Source organism: Myodes glareolus, chromosome 4 (assembly GCF_982192425.1).
Source record: "Myodes glareolus chromosome 4, mMyoGla1.1, whole genome shotgun sequence".
Taxonomy (NCBI): domain Eukaryota; kingdom Metazoa; phylum Chordata; class Mammalia; order Rodentia; family Cricetidae; genus Myodes; species Myodes glareolus.
In genome coordinates this window covers 71,542,874-71,566,320 of record NC_142029.1, presented here as the reverse complement: position 1 = coordinate 71,566,320, position 23,447 = coordinate 71,542,874, and the positions used below count along the sequence as shown (strand labels likewise).

The 23,447-nt window shown below is 49.3% G+C and overlaps 1 protein-coding gene across 3 annotated transcripts in view; it reads left to right on the top strand.

Moving 5' to 3' along the window:
- Nucleotides 1–23,447, top strand: part of Grik4 (glutamate ionotropic receptor kainate type subunit 4) — a 424,337-nt gene that overhangs the window by 84,320 nt on the left and 316,570 nt on the right. The window contains exon 1 of one of the 3 annotated variants that reach the window (XM_048417251.3): nucleotides 10,157–10,344. The exons of the other annotated variants lie outside the window; for them this stretch is intronic. The gene's annotated coding sequence lies outside the window, so the exon portion shown is untranslated. Of the gene's footprint in view, nucleotides 1–10,156; nucleotides 10,345–23,447 lie in introns of those variants that run through there. 3 annotated transcript variants of the gene reach the window in all.

The following is a 23,447-nucleotide window of genomic DNA, read 5'->3' as shown; positions in this document are numbered from 1 at the left end:
CGCCTGCCTCTGCCTCCCAAGTGCTGGGATTAAGGGCGTGCGCCACCACCACCCGGCTTTTTTGGTTTGTTTGTTTGTTTTTTTGTTTTTATTTTTTTGGTGGGGAGAGACATGTGATATCCTCCTCTGGCCTCCACATGGGTGGCATGGTGCCTGCAGTTGAATACTCAAATGCATGTAATGCATGTGCGCACATGCACACACACATGGGAGAGAGAATGAACAAGCTTTACGGTTGACAGAGAAGGTGGCGAACCAAGACTATCCAACTCAGAGCCCCCAGTCCTGCTTGAAGGCATGGTGACGTAGCAGTGTCATTGCCTTTCATAACCAACCACCTCACCGTTGGTATCTTAGACACTAAAATATATACACCCACTGTGTTTAACGCTGCCTCCTGCAAGTGAGGCCTGAAAATAGACAGGAGGGGCTTGAAGGCTGAGTCTAGCTTTTCCCATGGGGCGTCTGCAGGACTGAGATCACTGTCAGATAGGCTGAGGTCCACTGGCAGATGTGCCCCCTGCAGAAATGCTTTTTGTTTTTGCTCGGAAATGACTGAATGCCTGAAGACAGGGCAGGCGTTTCCAGCCATGCCAGAGATCCACTCTCCCCACCATCACAAACCGGTAGGTCCTGTTTATTCTCTAGCTCTCCGAGAGCATGATTCTGCCCATCCCTCCTCAATGCTGTGCACAGTGACATCACGTTGCTTGCTTGTAATTGACCATTTCGGTGTCTTCCCACCATGGAAATCAGTAGCTACTGCACATCCTGGCTCTTTATTTAATTTAGTTGGCTTATTTTTCGAGGTCTAGTTTACCTGCATACAGCTGCCTTTGGGCTTCCTTTCGGCTCTCCTAAAGGCCTCTTCAATTTGTCTGAGCCCTGTTCACTGAGACTGCTTTATTTAATTCAATTTCATTTACGTCTCATGACATTGACCTTGTCACGAAGATAAAGAAACTCGTGCTGATGGGTGGAACACAGAGTGTGGCTTCAGAGATGTGTCCTTTGCCTCGGAGCCCATTGCCTTTTGACGGATCAGCTCCTCGGTTTTCAGTTGGGCAAGAGTCACCCTTCAGGGCATATTAGCAAGATCTGAAGTTGTTTTTGTTTTTTTGCGTTTGTTTCTGTGTGTGTGTGTGTGTGTGTGTGTGTGTGTGTGTGTGTGTGTGTGTGTGTGTCAGGTGTTGTCACCATTTTTTGAGGGAGCCTCTCTGGCCTGGAACAAGCTGGGAGGTCAGGGACCCACTTGGTTCTACCTCCCAAGCAAGAGATTCCAAAACCTTGCTAACAGGCCTGGCTTTTGTTTTGTTTTGTTTTGTTTTTTAAATTAATTAACAGGAGTTCTAGAGATCAAACTCAAAAGTCTGTATGGCCAGGACTTTACTGCCGGAGGCATCTCCCCAGCCCCAGAAGACATTTCTTTGTCACAGTTGGCACTAAAGCAAAGGTCAGCCATGCTGCTGAGCTCTCTGCCTGCTCAGGACAGTCCTATAGAATCAGGCCCGAGGGGCAACAGTGTGGAAGCTGAGGGGCCCTGGCCTGCTACTGCTGCCCCAGAACACACAAGGGATGAAACTCAGGTGGCACCATTCGCCTGGAGTACGAAAGGCAAGTTGGTTGCTGAGGGGTTACACAGGTGAGTGGAATGGGCAACTTTCAGCACACACTAGACGTACACACAGTGCTAGAGACTATATTAAGACAGGGGTGTGACAGTCACCTCAAGCAGAGAGAACTGTGCTCTAAAGACAGAGGATTTAGGATGATTAATTTTTTTCTCTCCTCCTTCTCTCTATCCCTCCCTCCCCCCTTTTCCTCTTCCCTTCCCCCTTCTGCTCTCCTTTTCTCCTTCATTTCCTTCCTCCCTCTCTTCCTCCCTCCTTCCTTCCCTCTCTTCCTCCCCTCCTTCCTCCCTTCCTTCCTGCCCTCTATCCCTCCCTTTCTCCATCCCACCCTCTCTCTCTCTCTTTTCCTTCCTACTCTCCTTTCCTTCCTCCCTCCCTCCCTTCCTTCTTTCCTCCCTTCCTTCCATCCTTTACGGAAGGGTCTCGTATAGCCCAGATTGACCTCAAACTCAGTATATAGCTAGCCAGGGATAATCTTGAGCTTCCGATCCTCTGCCTCCATCTCCTGGGTTCTGTGATTACAGGACTGCACCACTCCGCCCGATGAAGAGCGTTTTGTAAGAAAAAGGAAGATATGGGGAGGTGATTAGCAGAAAGAGCCCCTCCCCCAGAGAGGGACCATGGGTGTCCACTATCTGCAAACCACAGCTAGAGAAAATACAGTCAGGATCTAGATCGAGTCAGCGTGGCGGTGCGTGCCTATAATCCCAGCACTTAGGAGGTGGAGGCTGGAGGTTTGGGAGTTTAGAGACAGCCTGAGCTGCATAGCCAGACCCCATTTCAAATAACCAACTAGCCTAGGTGAGGAGAGTGCAGCATCCGGGGGTGGAGTCTAGGTTTGTGTTATCATCAGAGTGACTGGGGGTGTTAACAATGAGAAACAGGTCTGTGAGCAAGTTCTGGGATAGCCAGGGCTACACAGAGAGACAGATATCAAACACACTAAACAGAAGTCAACATATGTGTGGTCAGACCTCTCCCCAAACTCAATTACAGTGTCTAGGACCCTGAAGGTGGAATTAGAATACATTTCCATCCAGGTGGTGGTGGCACAGGCCTTTAATCCCAGCCCTCAGGAGGAGGATCTCTGTGAGTTTAATGCCAACCTGGTCTACAGAGTGAGTTCCAGTATAGCCAAGGCTACATAGAGAAACCCTGTCTTGAAAAACCAAACTAAATAAAATAAAATAAGATAAACCATTTCTTAGTGATGCTGATGACCAGCCGAGTTTGGGGACCCCAGGAGTAGAGAAATATTCTTTTTGCTAGTGAGGGCTGCTGCTGACCTTGTATTGAGTACTGAAAAAGAGTTTGGGACTCAACACTCATTCATGGCACACAGTGGGAAGATCACATGCCTGTACAAGACTGGGCTCACAGCTGGGCTGGGGACAAGTGTCCTGCTCCCAGGCCACACAGAACAGAATTAGCTCCAGTGACAAAATCTCTCTGAGCCTCACTTCCTTCAGGCATTCAATAAGAGAAATGTTTGGGGTACAGAGTATTTTTGAGGGTTCCTGGGAGAGCAACATGCAAACCACAAAGTCCCTAACTTTGTATGGAACACCAGGGTTTACTGGGTATGAAATGGCCTGGAGCAACTGGATGCCTGCTCTCTGTGGACCTTGGTGAGGGAGGGCATGGTCCTAGGTAGGGAGAATGCCTACAGCCGTAATAGTTTGAACCCTTTGGGGTTCAAACAACCCTTTCACAAGGGTTGTGTATTAGATATCCTGTCTACCAGATATCTACATTGCGATTTATAACTGTAGCAAGATTGCAGTTATGAAGTACCAACGAAAATAATGTTATGGTTGGGGGTCATTACATTTAACTGTATTAAAGGGTTACAGCATTAGGAAGGTTGAGAACCACTGGCCTACAGTGTGTGCCAAGGGAGGCAGCAGGATTTCACAGGTTGAATGAAGCTCCCCAGGCGGGAAAGGCAGTAATGACTCCAGGAGGAAATGTATGAAGCATGGCGAGGGGATTGTGGGTTGGTAAAGTATGTATTTGGGGGTTACTATGTCCCCCTGGAGTCTCCAGGGCTGGATTCCTGTCAGAGCTCCTCCTCTTTCTTCCCCTTCCGGGGAAAGGCACACAGCAGGGCAGATGCTTGAAGGTTCATCTGCTTGGTGCTTGATTTATCCTTCAAACCTTCGGTAACTGATTTCCAGTCTCATAAAATATTAAATCCATCCATATATTGAATATCACATTTTGATACGTTTTCACGCCTCATTTGCTGCTGAAGTCAAGGACAGATTCACATTTTTCATGGCATGGGGCCCAGATTTGTCTGCGCACAATGTTTTATGGTATACCCTCACCCATCCCTCCACGCAGACCACATTCCTCAGTGTCTCACTTGAGCAGCCACGCTGACAGCACACTTGGCATGGACCATGGCAGGCTCAGGGCAGAAAGGCCACATACATCATCCTGGGCAAGTTATTTACATATCTCTGTAAACATTTGTGAAAGGACAAGGTCTCTGCCAGACAGTGACCGAGAAGGTAGCTGAGTTTGAAGGGAAAGGCTTGGTTTCCTGGAGGCCAGGGCGTCTCTTTCAACTCTTTCTGCTCCCATACCCTCGTGGTTTAATGAGCACCTATTAAAGGTCAGGTACCAAGCTAGGTACTGGGGACTTTAGGAGGAAGACTCATTGCCTCATCTGCCCCCCCCCCACACACACAAAGAGAAAGTAGGCCAAACCCCCAAATGTAGGGGTGAAGACTGACGGGTAGCTGAGAAGAGTCCACAGAAAGACCAGCTCTTCACGGAGCCAGGTGCTGTCTAGGTGTTCATGGGCAGAAGGTGTGGGGAAGCAGGGCAGCCACAGTGTGTGCTGCTGAGGGATGGCATGGGTGATTGGAGATGAGGATCTGTTTCTAGGCTGGAGATGGGTGGCATCCATCTAAGGGCTCAGGGAGGGTCCTGGAAAGAATCAGGCCAGGGCAGTAGGGAAGGGTCCGGCATGCTGTGTCCTAGAAGACACAGGATAAAGGAATTTTCTCTGTACCTCATAGATGTTGAGACAACATTGTACAGTGTGGCTGTGAGCACACAAGACAGAGGCAGGGGGCTATACGGCTGGCTCAGCAGCAGGATTTCAGTGGGAAATGGTAATCGATGGGATCTAGAATCCAGGAGAAGAGTGTGGGTGTGAGATGGGAGACTCACTTGGGTAGAGAAGCAGCCAAGACTGTGGGCTCAGATGACGACAATCACAGTCTCGTCAGAAGGGCGGAAAGCACGTGACAGGAAAAGAGATGGGAAACATAGGCATTTGTGGACCAAGCTAGGGAAGGAACCGGGAAGCCAACTGATGAATAAGTGAAGCGCTAGAGATAAAACAGCCAAGTACACGCACGGTCAGGGGCAGTCACGGGGAAGGAAGAGGTGGCGACAGATTCCAGGTGCTGAGAGGGGTGACAGAATGTCAGTGAGGACAGAGGTGTCTGCTTCACAGAGAGGTGGCCATAGAGGCTTTGAGGGGGCACATTCTCCTCCAATTGTTGGAGAAGGGGGTGGGGCTGAGACTCAGAGGCAGCTGTTGGAGATTTTGGAACATGGAGGGTCAAGGACAAAGTGTCATTGTAGGAGCTTCATCTGGAATGGATGTGCAAGGTCAGAGGAAGGAAGAAGTGAAGGATGGGGGAGCCGGAGAAGAAACCACTACAGCGTGCTGCCAGTCCGTAATGAGGTAGTGGGCTTAGCAAAGGAGACAGCTGGGGGGCAGGTTAAGGGAAGGCTAGTTACTGCTCAAAGCCACCAGGCTAAAGGGGCATATGACAGACCATTAAGGCCAGCTCTTCTGGCATACTTCAGGGAGCCTATAGACTGTGTGTATTCTGTGTATATGTGTTTGTGTGTGTCTCTCTCTGTGTTTGTATGTGTCTCTGTGTGTCTGTGTATGTGTGTTTTCCAGGATAAATGCTGTCCTAAGTCACACACTAACCTCTGCCCTTTCTATTGAGAGGTGACCTTGGTCATGACCCTCACTAAGACTCGAAGACTTCTTCCTTGTGGGGAAAGAAGGAAAAAGGAAGGAGCTACTTCATAAGGGATGGGAGTGCCAGGAAGTCCTGCACCAATGGTGATATACCTGGTGGGCTTTTGCCTGTGTACCTGATAGCCATCAAGGCCTATGCCTTCCAAGACCCAGGAGATGTTCACAGAAGCTGACCCTGCTGCCACTAGTCCTACCCTGAGTCTCTTGCCTTAGCCCCTTGAAAGCCACAATCTGTGCTGACCTTGAATGCTCCCATGCAAGGTTGGAGGGCCTGGCTGGAGGGCAGCCCATGGACAGGGAAGTGACCTGCCAGCAGGAGCCTCCTATTCTCTTTCCTCTTCCATTCCGGCCACTCTGCAACCCCCTGGCAGGGAGATGATTGGATCTGATTTGTTGAAGTACAATAGCAGATTGATTTTGTAGCCACAAGCGTCTGTGACAAATTCCTCGTGAAGTTTGGATGGCACAATTGTGAGGTAATGACATTTTAATTATGTGTCATATTTAGTCTGGCTGCATTTAGAGGCCTGGGGTGGAGGGCCAACCCTTGAGTGCTCTCTGCTTCTCCTGCTCCCTTCAGCCGGTCCTGTTTATCCCCTGTCTAGACTTGAGCAGTTCGGGGGACGTTCAAGGTAGCTCAGAGCTTACACAGGATCCAGATCTTTCTATCTTTCTGTCCCATCGTGTACCTGCCCTTGCCCCGTCCCCCTCTCCAGGTTCGCATTTTCTTGCTTGTACTTTAGCATTCTACTGCCCTCTGTTTAGTTTTCCTCTCTTTGCCACCTCCTCTGAACAGCTGTGTGATTGGGAGCAAGTCACCCTCCCTGAGCCACGGTCTCTTCCCAGTGAAGGAGGTAGACTCATTGGTTAGCATGAATGCTATACCGCCTTAAATCTGCTCCCTTTTCTTCCCACCAGCCTCTTCTCTCTCTCACCCTTGCCCTCCAGTTGTATTTTGACAACCAACCCTCGCTGGAGTCAGGTGTCAGCACTGAGTGCCCTAGCAGGTATTTCCCCTTGTATAGCAGTGGTGGTGGGCCAGGTTGCCTTTTATGATTCTGGAGTCTTCCAAAGGAGATGGGTATAGTGAGGAACCAACCTGCTCCCCTCCCCCAGAACAGCCAAGTAATTGAAGAAAACATGAATGTTAATGATGCATTTAGCATTTGGAAGTTAGAGCGGTGATTAATATGTTGTAAGTTGTATATTAACACCTTCACAGTGGCATAATGAAGACAAAATACACTCGCTTGGAGATGAGATTGTTTGTTCTTGTGTGCGGGTGCCTGTTTGCCACCCTCTTAAGCCAAGGAACAGGTGGTGGGGCTGTGTGTGTGTGGCAGGTAGAAGACAGTGGAGGAACAGTTTGCTGGCATTGTGGTCCCTGCTTGAGGAACATGCTGGTCCTCACCTCTCTATGTTAGATAGATGGAGAACTCAGTGGGGGCATATGTGATGTGCAGAAAAATCAGGAGTTGTGGGGCAGGGAGGGGGTAGAACATGGTCATCCAGGACCAGCATCATAGAGGATACTGTGGTATCCTCTCTGTGGTCTGTGGTTATGAGTCTCCATCTGTGACTGGGGTAGGAGAGTGTAAAGGGATGGAAGGACGGTGAGACAGGCGTACTGCAGGACTGTGGGCTTTGGGAGACTCTGGAGAGAGGCTCAGGATTTGCCTGTGGGCACTCGTCAGGTCTTCTCTCTGCCCTGGGTTTCCTTGAGATAAGCTGTGCTTTGATGTCCTAGGCCTGGGCCAAGCCAAGTACACTGATGCCAAGACACGTGCCCAGCTGGTTCCAGTTTCGTGTCCGTGTTCACTTAGGTCATTTAGGCTAGAACCTCAAGGTCACAGCCTGTCGCAGCAGGAAGAATCTGAAGAGAGCATCAGGTCCAAAACTCGTCGTTCTCTGTTGAAACTGAGGCCAGGAATGGAACAGACTGATTTGCTGACAGCCTGAAGTAAAGCCAGGAGTGGCTCACTCACATCTGTTGCTTCTCAGTACTCAGATTGGGGTGCTGGGACTTGGGGATCATGACTACTTGCTACTTTGTGACTTTCTGGGCTAAGGTGTCCAGGTTGCTGCAAAGGACTTTACCCCAAGAGTTTCAAAATGTGGAAGACCAGACAGGGTGTGGTCAGATTTCAATCCCAGTTATGACTCTTTAGGCTTTCCCAACTGCATGCACCATGCAGGACTAGAATCCGGTGTGTCACGTCATGCAGGCATAGCATCCGGTGTGTCACGTCATGTAGGCATAGCATCCGGTGTGTCACGTCATGTAGGCATAGCATCCGGTGTGTCACGTCATGTAGGCATAGCATCCGGTGTGTCACGTCATGCAGGAACAACATCCGGTGTATCATGTCATACAGGCATAGCATCCGGTGTGTCACGTCATGCAGGACTAGCATCTTGTGTGTCACGCCATGCAAGCATAGCATCCGTGTGTCACATCATGCAGGAATATCATCTGGTGTGTCACATCATTGTTTGGGCCACTTGCACCCTGACTGTACACACTAGATGTGTTTAGAAACAATGTGTGTGTAGACACCAAGTACAAGTCCCAGCACAGACCATGAGAGGCACTCAGAAGGTGGTGGTTCTAGCCTGGGCAGATGGCTCAGTGAAGAAGAGAGCTTGCTACCCAAACATGAGGACCTGAGTTAGGACCCCCAGCATCTATGCGCATGTCTATGAATACCTATAGCCCCAGAACTAGGAGAGGGTAGAGACAAGCAGATACTGCAAGCTACCTGGGCAGCCAGGCAGCCGAGCTGCCAAGGCGAGCTTCCAGTTTAGTGAGAGACCCTGTCTCAAGGCAATAAGGTAGAGAGGGAGAAAAGATGCCTGACATTTTCCTTTGGTCTCTGCATGCGCATAGATGCACACAACAATGTAATCATGTGCATAGACCACACCACATACAGCCACTCATACAACACACACGAGCACACATGCACACATATACATACATGCACATGCATGTACACATGCATACATGCATGCACAACAGATGATGGAATTAGGTGAATCTTGGATTGTTTAGGGAGCAGAGGGGTCTCCCAGTGATGTGCAGTGAACCAACTCATCTCCTTGAGGAATTGAAACTTGGGCTCTGTTGTTTAAGGAAAATTTCTGGTAACCCCTGTTGCTGCCCCGCTTCCATGGAACTAGAATCGTTCTTCTCCTAACTTGCTTGTCATATTGTATCTTGTCCTTTATCACTTGCTACTGTAACCTACTTCTTATAGGCTCTTGGATAGTATGTTTATATTGATCCTTAATGCATGGGTTGGCTAGTTTTATGTCAACTGAACATAAGCTATATCTTCAGAGAGGAGGGGACTTGATTGGGAAAATGTCTCTATAGGATCGGGTTATAGGCTTCCTGTAAAGCATTTTCTTAATGAGCAATTGATGGCAGAGGGCCTAGCCCACTGTGGACTGGTGGTCCTTGACTCTATAGCACACAGGCTGAGCAAGCCATAAGGAGCAAGCCAGTAAGCAGCTCTCCTCCATGGCCTCTGCATCACCTCCTGCCTCCCGGTTCCTGCTGTGTTTGGGTTCCTGTTCTGACTTCCTTCAGTGATGGACTACAGTGTGGAAGTGCAATCCAAATAAACCCTTTCCTCCCCAAGTTGTTTTTGGTCATGGTGTTTCCTCACAGCAATCGTAAACCTAACTAGGACACTGCACATCTTGTCTAACTGAATAACGTATAATGCTCTGTGTGCTTTCATAGAGCCCAAGTGGCTTTTTGTTGAATGGATTAATGGCTTATTATTATATTTTTACTATATTTGTAGTATAGAAATCTACTGGACTGGTTAGTGTTAGGCTGATTTTTTTTATTATTATGTTAGGTTCTACGAAAGCAAGGATTTTTATCAAGTATTTCTGGGTCCTCATGGTATTGGGAAAATAATATTTAATGGTTAATTAATTCCTGATTGAGCATCTAGGGTTTATTTTTTTTTAATCTTATTAAGACTTCTGAAAGAAAGAGCCCCAACTTATTAGTCTTATCAAGAGATGGCGATATTTGAAAGAGTTAACTGAGCCTGCTTCCCTGTGAAGAAATGCAGAGCATGTGGGGTTCCACAAGTGGATATCTTGTTTTTCTGAGCATTTCCTGACAGGCACTGATTACTTTAATGAAGGCAAAAGATCTCAGTTAAAGGGAATTATTAGACTTGACAATTGAAATTGTAAATGTAGCCCTCATTAACGACTTGATTAATTTTGAACTGCCTTATGGTGGACAGTAGATGGCTTTGGGGCTTTGTCTGTGACAGAAAGAGAGGGAGGTTTTTGCTTATTCTAGGACAGAATGAGGCACAGAGGAGCTCCAAGCTGTGAGGGTGTGGAGTCAGTCTTGTGCGGGGCAGGGAACACAACGAGAGAGAGAAGGGGATTGGGGGAAAGAGATGAGGCACGTGATGTGGACTGAAGTGTTCACATGAGAAAAACCATTTCTAGCCAACCGCCTTTCTGGTGAGAGACGATCCGTGTGTGAGTGGTGGGAGATGGGGGCCACTGGGGCTGGTCCCTGTTGTGGGATCACAGACTGGAAACACTGAAGTGCTGTCAGTGTGTGCATGGCACGGGATTGAGAGAGCTCAGTTCTGGAGTTAGAGGGACTTCAGGGTATCCCTGAACTCGCTCGCATGCTTGCTGACAGACTGACCGTGGGTAAGTAGCATTCACTCTGTGTCTTTTTCTTTCCTGTGGGATGTCACAGCCCTCACCTCTCTCTGTTCACGTCCAGGAAGACATGACTCTCAGATGGAACTAGAACACAGGTGTTGTGAATTCCACACCCTGCTGCTGCTGAGGGAAAGGGTACCATCCATGTAGTTTGCTGGTGTTGGTGAACTTATGGGGACACAAAGTTCCACATTGTGAAGCCCATTAATCCACGTAGGGCTGATGGGTGAATGTAATGTGCAAACCAAATAGGGTGGAGAAAACTTACCAGGAGTGTGGGTCAGCATGTACATGGTGTGTGTGCATACACGTGAGGTTTATGCTTACCTCAATGTGCAGGAATGCTTAGTACAATCTCTGAATCAGACAGCACATGGAGGAGATACCCTATAGGTTTCCACCCCAGAAATTACTGGATCCCTGTGTGAAGGTGCTTAGGTGCTGGGGCAGGAAGTTCCTGTGCTCCAAGGGGAGGGCTTTGCAGCCCTCGATCAGATGAGGTACCCTCTGCACTCTAACCTGCTCCTTGTCTCAGGGTGTCTGGAACACTGAAACTGGTCCTGATAATCTTTTCAGTCAGATTGCCAGCTGGCCACAGTTTTGGATGGGCGTGGGGGGGGGCTCTGTGAACCTGGAGACATTATGTTCTGTGCCATTCTATGGCATGTAGTCAGTCTGTTTTCTCCTTGGAGTTTGGCTGGAATCTTAAGCTGTCAATCACTTTCTCTTCCTGTCCCTGGCCCCTGTCAATGAACAGGCTCTTGTTTCTGTACCCCTAGGCTCTTGGTTATGCTTGGGAAAGGGCCCTGGTGTATCTGTTCTGCATCCTGTGTTAGTCATGAGCCCCTAATAGCACACCTGAGGTGAGGATGCTAGTGTATGCGATAAGTGATTGTCTGGGAGGCAGCCCTGGCGCCTAGCCTGGCAGGGCAGCCAAGAAGCGAAGGAGGTCAGGAAATAAAGGCAGAAGACAGTAATCAAAGCCACATGCAACCAGGGCCAATTCCACTAGGGTACGGTGGAGAGGCTGGAAGGCAGCTGAGATCAGGATAGCCCACTGGTCAGAGTTGCTTTGTGTGAGGTTGTCCTGTGTGTGAGTGCTGTGTGGAGGCCAGAGACCAGGAAGTTCCCAGGTGAGCCTTGGGGGTCCCCATCAGGACACCATCCATCACTGAGCTTGGGGGAGCACAGGAGAGCCTCGTCCTCTCTTGCCCACTCTGAGTCTACTTAGTCTACTTCCAGACCAGACCTGCTTGAGTTCCGAGTCCAGGTGTGGGCGCGTGTTTACAGTGATACGTTTTGCTTTTCTGGGGCAGAATCTGCAGTCTTCAATAAGACTCCAAATGGTCTTTTGGCCTCTTAAAAGGTTAAGATTAAGAGCCCCAGTTAGCACCGAGAACAGCTTGTGCCTTGTTCTTTTCTTGTGTTTCCAGTGCCCTGCTCAGTCCCTGGCGCTGAGTAGGTACTTCATAATGACTGTCAGTGAAAGGTGATTAAGACACTAACGATTCGTGGATGGGGCAGGTTCTTAATGAAGATGTGCATAGCCCTGCAGAAAACTTCTGGTTTAATTTCTTTGATAAATATCTATTGAATCCTCACTGCGTGCCAGAGAGCATGGTATCGTTATAGCATTTGCCACCTCTGCCGCTACCAGCTGCCGTTTATTGAATACACGTGACACATCAGACGTTGTTCAAGGCCTTTCACCATGAGATCTGGTTCAATCCCCACAATGATGTGCTGAAGATAACCTCAAGGCTTCTCCCCCCCCCCCCTGCAAGGCTCAGAGGGTTGCCATTTGCCCCACGATGAGGCAGCCAGAGTGGAGATACTTTCTTTCCACCCCACATCCTGCACCCTCAACGGTAGTTCATCTCCGGGGTTGGGTGGATCAGTACTGTGAGCGAGGCTTTACCTATGTCCTGCTCCCATAGGCAGGCTGTGTTCTCTGGCTGGGATGCAAACCTCACACCCGAAGCCCCTGTAGGATGGCAAAGGAACATGATCCAGGTCACTCTGGGTCATGCTGAGGATAGGAAGGTTCTGGAGGAAGACCTGGATCTGGAAGGTTGGGGGTCATCCCAACGGCCTTCCCTCAGGCTAAGTCTTTTCTGTGCTTCATCTTCTTGCCTGTGATCAGCCGAGTTCGTGGTGTTCTGCAGGGGATTGGGCATTTAGAGCTGTCAGGAAGAAATATTGGAATCATTTGAACAGGTAATCATAGAGTATGGTGAGACTGTTCATTGCGCAGAGTGCACACCCGCACAGAATACCCCTCCCTGGTAATCAGTGGGCTTGGTATTTAGGGATTTCCTAGGGGGCACACATAAGACACTTCCTGGTGGTGGGGTAAGGGTTAGGCTGTCAGGAGGCCGGTGGAATAGTGATCACAACCTCCACAGAGCAGGTGAGAGGCTGTGGGGAGTTGGAATTCCCTCTCCTTTGCCTTAGATCCAGAGCTTCACGACTGGGATCTAGTCCGATGTCGATGTCAGACATTTGTGATGCAAGCTTGCTGCAGTTTAGTTTTCTGCCGTTGTAACAATGTATCTAAGCTGACTGATTTATAAAAGCAGTAGAACTTTATCTCTGCAAGGTCGCTTGGTCTTTTGGCTGGGACTTGTTGAAGAGGAAGGAAAAGTGGCCAGGATCTCAAGATCCCCTTCAAAGGCATACTTCTGTGACTGAGAGACAGTCCCCTGGGACCCACCTCTTCAAGGTTTTAGCACCTCCCAATGGAGCCTTGGGCTGGGACTATGTCGTCAACACAGGGACCTTTGGGGAGCATTATCCAAACACAGCTCTTGGACAAGTCCTTAAGCATTGTTTCCTTTTTATAACAGGGACACATGATTGTGTGGTTTTAGTTGGTTCTGACATATGATAAGCGTCATGAGCGTGCTCAGTCAGACACAGAAGTGAACATGCTCTTGTCTTTCCACAATGTCGGAATTTATTGAATAACAATAAATTCGCAAGCTACGTGAGTTTTGATAGCAGCAATTTGCCAAGTCGCCCCGATTTCCTTGATAGCTGGCTGAGGCGGAACGGGCTCTTTTATTCCCGTTTTAACCACCAATGTCAACTCTCAGATCCCGCGTTACACATCACACAGTAAATCCATCTATCTGTACCTCCGTAGCTCACAGAATGGCAACGGAGCCTTAAAGAGGCTTCCGTGGGTCTGCCTCCTGGGTGGTGTGAACAGATGGTGGTGTCTATATGCTCAGTGAGGTACAGGCTCACCCTTCCACTGTGTTTACAGAGCAAATGGAGGCAAAGGATGCTTGTGAGGGCAAGGCATAGCCTGGAAATTCACCGTTTTATACAATATGGCATGACTCAGGGCAGAGCACAGCCTGGTATCTGCAGTCTATACAGGTTTTGCAGCAGGAGCGGTAAGACAAAGGGACACTGTAATTATTTACAGCGGTAGGGATGTAGCTGGGGCTGGTCTCTGCGTGTGTTTATGTCCCTCCTAATGATGCTCCCAGAGCTGCTGATGGCCACCGAGGCTACAGGATGCCAGCCAGTGTGGCAAGTGGATGACTTCATCCATCCCTCCCAGCAGCCCAGGGAGTCTGCGGCTATCATCACTCACACTGGTCATCGAAGTCAAGTGACAGAGAGGTGACCCGCTTCAGGTCACCATCTGTCATGGGGCAAATGAGATGATGCCTGTCTATGCAGGTTAACTCCAAGCTCCACGCCCTGAACTGCTGAGCCCACCCTTACATCGTTGTTGACCACGATTCAGCAGTGAATACAGTTCCAAGCTCATCCCAGGTTGCCCAGATAGTCTCCGCCTTGCAGATGGAATGCCACGTGTTCTGTGCTCTGAGCACATCTATTTTCCTCATTTTTGACTTTTCTTTCTCGTCATTATTCTATTAGCTTCATGTGGCTGCTGTAACAAATGACCACAGACTGAGTGGCTTAAAATAGCAGAAATTAATTCTCCCAGCATTCTGTGCATGAAAGTCTGAAATCAAGGCTCCTGCAGGGCCACGCTCTCAGTGAAGGCCCCAGTGAGAAGCAGTCTTGCACCTGCACCAGCTTCTTGTGGCTTTAGGCCATCTCTGGCTTGTGGCCTCGTCTCCAACTTTGGCATTTGTGGTCACACCGTCCCCTCTTCCTACCATAAGGACAAATGTAACTGCATTTGGGGCCCACCTGGTGGTCTAGGAAGAGCCCCCTCCTCCCAAGGTCCTTGACATAACCACATCTATGCTCACAGTTCTGAGGCTGAGGTTGCGGACCTGCCATTTAGAAGCTGCAACCATTTAGCGTTCTATAGTTACAGACTCACAAACCCCATAAGTCAGCTGTGTACTTAGTTCTGCCCATGATTCTTTCTGCAGCCCAAGTGGCCACATCACTGACCATCAGAAGCTTCCCGGAGCCAGTTCTTGTGATCCCAGGACAAGATCCCAGAGCCTGAGAGCAAATCTTCCAGACACAAAATAGCATTGGCCAGCTTTGTGGGTTCTTGCCTCTGATGTGGAGGAGATTCTTGCAGTCATCCTCATTTCTTTGGTGGTGGTGGCAGGGGTGGTGGGGGTGGGGAGGAGAGGCCGTTCTCTTATTTTTCATTCTTTCCTATTTCACTGAGAAAGAATGCTGATTATAATTGCAGTGGTTTATCTTTATTGTTAACTTTTTAGACCCCGAGTTACCTAGGAGATTTGTAAAGCACACTTGTGGGTGTGTCTGTGAGGGAGTTCCCATAGATGATTAGATCATGAGGGCGGTGACCGAATCAGTGATTTAATCTGCTGATGGATTAAGAGTGTGCATAGACTTCTAGGAGATGGTAGAACCATGGAGAAAAAGGCTGGCAGAAGTGAAGTACTAGAAGCAGGCATTGGAAGGGTACATCCTGACCCTGGTTGCTTCTTGTTACTCCTCTCTGGTTCTGTCCTCTATGAAGTGGCCAGCTCTCTGCCCACTCTCTTCTTCATGATATGTCTGCTTTGCTATGCTCCTCAGAACCGTAGTGTCGGGGAGCCATGGGCTGAACACTGCACCCGTGAGCCACAATAAATCCTTCTTCCTGTCAGCTGCTCTGTCCTGTGCTTGTCATAACAGAGAAAAAGCGGCTCAGACAATCATCTGCTGATTTGGTTTCGGTGACCCACAGTTGCAGAAGCATGGGACTGGAATATTTTGCTTTTCTTTGTCTTCTTCACAAGTTAGGAATCTCCTTTGCTCTAGAAAGCGTAGCTTCCCAAAGAGAAGACCAGCACCCATCTGCCGGCTAGCCCCTCGCCCAGGATGGAGTGTTCACATACTTTCACTCTTTCTGCTCCGCTGGTCATCCTTCCAGTACAAGCCCCCTCTCTCAGCCCCGGCTTCTCCTCCCTACCCCCTCCTTCCGCTCCTTGTCCTGCTTCGCTCCATCACAGCCTGGCTTCTGCTTTGCCATTCTAAGAGGCTAATGTGGAAATTGCTCGCAGATGGCACCAACAATATGGAAAAGAGCCTCTCTCTTCATTAGAACAACGGAAGACAGTGTTTTAAATGATTAAATTGTTATCACAATGATTACACTGAAATCTAAACATCTTCTCAAGGCTTTGCCTCAGCCTCTTGTCAAGGGCTTCTGTGGCTGGAGATGGAAGGGGCCAGCACCATCAGAGAGTCATGCACTTGTGGCCCTAGTCTTCCTATGACCTTCAATGTGGAGCGTGTGGGGTAGCCATTCAGGGGCAGGGTTTGCCTTCATTGCAGTTCCTCACCCACCACCAGATGCCAAGGTCCTGGTCCTGGCCACAGGCTGTAGTTGTTTATCTGTGGGACCTCCCCATGTGTTTTGGTCTCTTTCTTTGTCCATAAGTAGCCCACAGGTACTCCTCGAGGCTGGTCCTGCTCCAGATCAGTTTTCATAAGCCTTTGTTCTTTCAGCACCTCTGGCGTCAGCTGGCTCTGAGGGAGGAAGGCCACCTGGGTAAAGTTCTTTGTAGGACATTATGACAAGTAGATGCTTCCATCTTTTCCTCCCCGAACCTCATTTGCATTTTCCAGGGCACCTTGGGGACTGCTCTCTGTGTCTTTCTTTCTTTGAACCTGCTAGTCCTTTCCTACCGGGTGAGGAAACAGCTCCCAAGCGTGGCCAGCCTCCCTCCCCACCGGATGCCTCAGGAAAGAAATCACAGAAAGTTCACACAGTGTAGATAGGGTGTGTGTGGAGGGGTGAGGGAGTTATACAGCTAGGCTTATGTCTCTGGTCACATGAGGGCCCCATAGTGATGGGGACCAAAGAGAGAGCTAACATAGATGAAATGTGCCCATTATTAAAAGGTTAGCAATGCAAGATCTCATTGGAGATAAACAGAGTATGAATATAAAAATTTGTGTGGGTTTTCTGTTGTAATTAGCCAAGGCAACTGGGAGAGGGGAATTCTTTGGGTAGTGCTCGTGTTGGGTATGCAACCGAGCTACCTACTGACTGATCCTAGAAGGATAGAGAGGAAAGAAGACGGGTGGGGTGGGGTGGGCTGTGCTTGAGAAAGGACTGCCGGTTGTTGTAGGTGTGAATCCCATGTAACCAAGGGTGGCCATGAATTCCCTGGGTAGACAAAGCTAACTTTGAACTCCTGATTGTCCTTTGTGGGAATCGCAGACATGCACCACACCATGCCTGACTTAACCTGCGCTAACAAGGGTCATTGCTCTTATCACTGACATCCAAGTGGTAATTTGTCGGCACGTCTGCTGCACTTTCTCTCTGTAGATCTCTCTGTCCCTTTTTAATAGGGACAGCTCCATCTGCCCAGCACAGAGAACATTTTGATCTGGGTTTCGGTGGACAGAAGTCAGAGCTGGCTTGTGGATTTCTATCTTCTCCCCATTCCAAGAGGAGGGCCGGAGACATGGTAGAAGCTTCTCGTCTGGTGGGCTGGTGGGCAGCAGGATGGGTGAATCAGTCTTTCCAGGTGGAAGTGACATGTTGCCAAGTAGATTTGTGCTTTGGGTATGGAGACTGCCCGTGGGTGTGGGGAGGAATCCAGGATGGCGGTCCCGCCCGGGTTTGTCCCCCGTCCCCTTCTGCTCTGCTTCTTCTGCTGATGAAGGGTCCTGACACAATATTTGAAGAAATAGAAAAGGCCCAGTTCATCTGCTGGAATGGAATTACATTAAGGAGAATGAAATTAAAGGCTTTTCATGGAAAGAGATCTTCAGGATAATTTGATGGAAGACTTTAATTATTTCAAAGTGAACACACCCCCACCCCCAAAGATGTTTTAAAAAGATTTCATTTGGGTGACCACATAAAATTATATATGTGTATCTCTCTGAGTTCTTACAGCTGTTACGGATCCAGAGGGCCATCAGCAGCCCAGGAAAGGGGGGCTTCAACTCCCTGCCCACTCTCCCGTGTACTGGTGACAGATGAGGGAAAGCTGTGCCAGCCTGAGGAATCAGACTTTGGGAAGGAGGAAGCAAGCTTATGTTACTTAGATTAGACACCAGTGAGACCCTGAATTGTAACCTGCTCCCTCTTCCTTTCCTTGTGTGTGTGTGTGTGTGTGTGTGTGTGTGTGTGTGTGTGTGTGATGTACTAGTATGTGTGTGGAGGCTAGAGAGGATGTCAAATATCCTATACTATCATTGCTTGCCTTATTGTCTTGAAACAAGATTTTTCTGAAACAGAAACGAGTCTGGCAACTAACAGGCTGCAGCAATCCTTGTCTCCAACTCCCACAGGGTAGGGTTACAGGAGTGGATGGCCACACTTTTTTTTTTTCATGTGGGTGCTGGGGACTTGAACTCAGGTGCCTATGCCTGCACAGACAGGAAGTGCTCTTACTCAGTGAGCCATTCCTCTGGCTCTGTTACCTGTCTTAGTTGATGTAGTCCTGACACTTTCTTGGAAGGAAAAGGCTTTTCCTCACTCTTACAGGTGAAGGGGTATAAGACCACTGAGGACGTTGTGCTGCCCTAGGGCCACACTGTGGGTGACTGTAGGCTTTGTGGGTGTAATGTTGTTTTTCCTCCGACACAGTCCTTGCCACTAGGCCCCTCAGTTCTGCCCTTTTTCTTCCAGACTCTTCCCAGGGATCACTAGGACAGAGTTCTTTCTATCCATCTACTCATCGGGACCTTTTTGCTTCCTTCTATGAGACTGTTCATTCTTTGCTGTGAACACACATCATCCAGAAGTTCTCTTGCTAAACCTTCACACACACACACACACACACACACACACACACACACACACACACACATCCTCCTTTGAGGCTTTTCAAGAGAAGGATGGGAAGTTACATAGTCAGGACTTTTCTTGGCCAAATTGCGAAAAGTAGTAGTTATATGGTTTTCCTCGAAGAAACGTGGCTTGATGTGACCTGCAGTCAGCTAGCCCTAGTTGGGCAACACTAGACACTGGGCAGTGGTGCTTAAGGGACAGTAGGCAGCCAGTGAAGAGGACTGGCTTTGTCAGGGAAGCTCCTGGGCCATGCTTCTAAGCTTGCCCAGTTCTCCATCCCCCTGAGTCAGTAGTCTGCTGCATTTACTGCAAGTACCCAGGGCTTTGCACACAATAGGTATTACATTATACTGGCTGGGAAATCAATACTGTAATATTGAGAGTCCATGTTAACCTAGTCTTTGCTTCATCAGTGGGAACAACAGGCTTTGCCATCTCCCCAGACTGGTATGATATGGAAGCCCCTACCTGCTTGCTCTTTTCCAAAGAAGCTGCACAGGTAGGTGATGCAGGGAGAGTGAGACCAGAGCCCTAACCCAGGGTGTGGTTCCTGCTTTGTTGTGCTTGCTTCCCCAGGGTCCTCCTGTACTTCTCTAGAAGTGGGACCTGGGTGGTGTTCTGCTTCTCTGAATTTGCTTCCTGCTCTCCCTCTTCTCTCTAGTTCTCTACCTCTTGGTGGAAGTTGGGTGGGAGATGGAATGGGCTTCTCAAGACTCACACCTTCCAGGAATAGGGCCACCCGTCCAAGAGGCAGGTGGAGCTGAAAGGAAGGCCCCACACAGCTATTGCCATCGTGGCCTCAGGATTACATGTCCCCAGAGGCTGTCATGCAGGAGCTGTGCCCTCAGACACTCCTTCTCACCGGGAGTGGCTGAACTACAAGCAGAGACATTCTCCCCATTGGAGGACAGGATGCTCCTCTCTTCCAACATGAAATTATTTGTTGGTTTTTATTCATGAAATTAAAAAAGTATTTGTGCATATGAATGTTTTGCTTGCATATATGTCTTAAGCAGGATATGGTGATGCATACCTGTAATCCCAGAACTTGAGCAAGGTAGAAGAATCAGAAGTTCAAGGACCCCTCAGCCACACAGCAAACTAAAGACTAGCCTGGTGTACTGGCTAGTTTTATGTCGATTTTACAGGAGCTTGATAGTCATCTGCCCTGGAAATAAATTTGCAGTCCGTTGTACCAGGAGTACCCGAGCATCTTGGTTAGGGCTACTGTTGCTGTGATAAATACCATGACCAAGCAACTTGGAGAGGAAGGTTTATTTGACTTTCACTTCCACATCATAGCCCATCATTGCAGTAAGTCACAACAGGAACTCAAACAGGTCAGGGACCTGGAGGCAGGACTGATGCAGAGACTATGGAGGAGTGCTGCTTATTGGCTTGCTCCTCATGGTTTACTAAGCCTGCTTTCTTATAGAACCCAGGGCCACCAGCCCAAGGATGGGCTGGACCTTCCTCTATCAATCACTACTTAAGAAAATATCACCCTATGGGCTTGCCTATTACAGCTCGATCTTATGGAGGCATTTCTTGATTGAGGTTCTCTCCTCTCTGGTGACTATAGCTTACGTCAGTTGACATAAAATTAGCTGGCACCCCAGGAACCCCTCACCACTCATTGTCTCAAAAATCACCTTACTCTTATCTGAAATGAGAGATGCAGCTCGTGGCCTGCTCCGCTACCCTGGGTGAATAGAATACTGTGATTGGAGGTTGGAGGTCTTCTAAGGTCAGGGCCAGTCTCCCACGATTCATCCTGACATCAATGTCATAGGCAGAGAAGGGCTTGTAAAGTACAGGAATTACCATGACAACCACAGTTTGCTGTCTATATGTGGGGTGGAGGGAGTGGGGGTCATGCCCTGCTGTACTTCTCTGATGGGTTGAAGAAGCAGGGGACATCCGCTCCAAAGGGCCCAAGGAGGGCAAGTTCCTTGGCATCCTTGTTCCTGCAGGTTCAGCCCTGATGTGAGCTCTGAGTCAGATGGACCTCTCAAGCAATGGGAGAAACCCATCCGCAGTTCTTGCTGTTTTCCCCTGCACCATGAAAAATATATGGGAAGTAAAGAGCGTTCCAGGAAAGAACACCCTTCGTTCCTCCTGCTCTTCCTTTCTAAAATATTTATTGAGCAAGCAGGCTATGCCTTACGTTAGAGTGCCGAGAGTGGAGAGCGGTCACATTTCCTGCCCTCTGAGGGCCTGGCTGTCTAGTTGGGAAGGGGAAGTGCACAGCCCTGAGGCAGGAGTTGCAGCTCAGGTTTGGGTGAGCGTGATGAAGTCAGCCCGGCCCCCGAGGGCCTTCTGGAGGAAGTGGCTGGGAGTTGGGGGTCATTGGAGGGTGAGTAGTTGGCGAGGTAATGAAAGGAAGGGAAGCAATGTACCGAGAGACTGCTGACCTGGCCTTGAGTTCTCTCTGGACCACTGAAGACCCAGGTAGCTCTGGACAGATTGCCTTCCTATTTGTACTTCAAAAGATAGGGACAGGGACAGGATCCACTCCATAAAGTTGGTTGGTTGAGGGTTTAAATGAAATCAGTAAGAACCATGGGGGTGGGGCGGGCATGTGATTTGGAACATTGGCACACTCATGATATGGCACTGTGGTCCCACCTGCAGCTGGAGCTGTGATTCTGTCCCCCTGCTGCTGAGCCCTATGCCCTCTGTCCCTGTGCACCTGGCTATAGGCTCAAGCTTCTAGCCAATCCTTAGTTCCCAAGCTGAGCCAGCCTCAGCCCCTCGGGCAGGTGTGAATTAAACCCAGCTTCCCTCTGCTCCCTTCTGATTGTCTTCTGAGGCAGAAAGTGCCCCTGCCAGGCCTGCTGCTGTTTGTATTGACAGCTTCTGCCACCTTTTTCTTGAGGCTTTTCCCATGCTGGGAGGCCAGGGAGCTGGCCTTTTGCTAGGAGGAGTACCTTGGCCTCTGATGCACTGTCTGCCCACCCCCTCAGGAGCCTGACATTTTGTCTGCACCAGGGTGGAGGCCTTGGTGCTAATTGGGCTTGTCCTGACTGTCCCAACACTAATCCGATATTGAGCCTGCAGTTGGACCAGCAAAGCCAAAGTGCACAGGCCTCAGACCAGAGATGAGCATCACCTGGCCAGGGAGCCCCCAGTGAAGGTGGAGGCTGGATGTGGTTCCTGTGCTTTCCACCAGGCTGTGAGTTGCAGGGTCATAGCCGACCTGTACTTCGCAGGGCCTCAGCTTCCACTCGGAGTAAGGCAGGTGGTGCCCAAATCAGTGCTGGAACTAAAGCTCTTGGGAATAAAAGAACCAGACCTCCAGGGGCCCGCTCTATGGCTCTGACAGACCGCCTGTGTGGCCCCTTTGTGGGGGTGTTTCTGAGACAGGTTGAAACACTCCCACAGATTGGTTGAGCATCTCTCTGGGGATGAGGAGGTCTCCTGGTGGCCTTCTGGGAAGAAGAGGCATATGGGCAGGTGGAGCATGATCAGCGTTCTGCAGACAGTTTGGAGCAGGCAGCCCGCTCCAGTGACTTGCCCAGCCAAGAGGCGAAGTCTTAGGAAGCAGCCCCCATTCTTCTTCTCAGCACGCCAGGCTGTGCTCTGGGAATCTGCATCAGGAGCTATTAGGTAAGGAGAAACATGGTAGCACACAGATTCATATTGCTTGGAACAAGAACTGGGGAGGGGAGGGAGCTCCTGAGCCCCCACTCCTAGCTGAGGAGCTGTTGGCAGCTAATGGCCTTTGGGGCAAGCAGAGTCAGTTTTTGTTTTTGTTTGTTTTTTAAGGGTCTAGCACTTGGTAGGCCAACCACTCTCCAGTGGATAGCTCCACACCCTTGTCTATAAACGTAGTGCAAATTGAAGTCAGTGGGTTGTTTTTTTTAAAGTTAGGAGGGAGCTGGGAATCAATCCTAGAGGAGTTAGGAGGTAGAGTAGGGAGCGAATATGACCAAAACATATTGAATACATGTATAAAATTCTCAAAAATTAATAAAGTTTCTATATCAAAATGGGAAGACGTTTTAAAATCGTTTCCTTTGTTCCTTTGGGGTAAAGTTATTGGGCACTGGTGAAAGGCAACTTACTATACGGGGAAGTATGTGGACCCAGGTTTGGGGAGCCTGGCCTGGAGGTCTTGGGAAAGGTGTATTTCTTCATCTGCACTGTGAGATGTGTCTCAGACTCCTCTGTGCTCCTGGTGAAGCATTCCATCTGCCAGGGTAAGGCATGTGTGGACTGTGGCTCTGACAGCTCTGGTGCTGGGTTCCATCTCTGTCACTCACAGGCTAGGTAAAGCCTCTCCACCTCGGTTCTCAGACGCAGAATGAAACTGACCCTTGCCACTTGCCTGGGGCAACTGAGAGGTTTTATAGCAATGCTTCTAAAGCACGCGCCAGTCCAGTGGCCTCCTCAGAGACACACGGAAGGGCATGTTTGCCTCTGCTGGTTTTCTCGTTGCTGTTATTCCATTGTCCAGCCTGTTTCTGGCCTTGCTGGAGATTGCCTCCAGCTCTGATCTGTGTGTCCCAGTCCCTTAAGGATTCTCACTCTGCAGGGATTGGGGAGGGGCCTGAGGCTCCCAGTTTCTTTCTCGCAGCTATCTAGCCATGCGAGTGATATTTTCTTTAGGCTGCTTGTTGTTGACCAAGCTGTGGATTTGACTGTCAGGTGTTGGTCAATGCCCAGCTAGGTGGAGTGTCCTTTGGGGCCACTCCTCCAGGGTGGCGTGGGTATGGTATATATGTGGTAGGCTTGCTAAGTTCGGCAGCCCCCAGGAAGATGACACAAATGCTCACCTAAGGGAAGATAGGGCAGAGATGAGGGGCCTCTCAGAAGCGTCTTCCTGGCTGTGAGTCTGTCCTTGACTGGCATTATGATTGCTTCCTCAGTATGG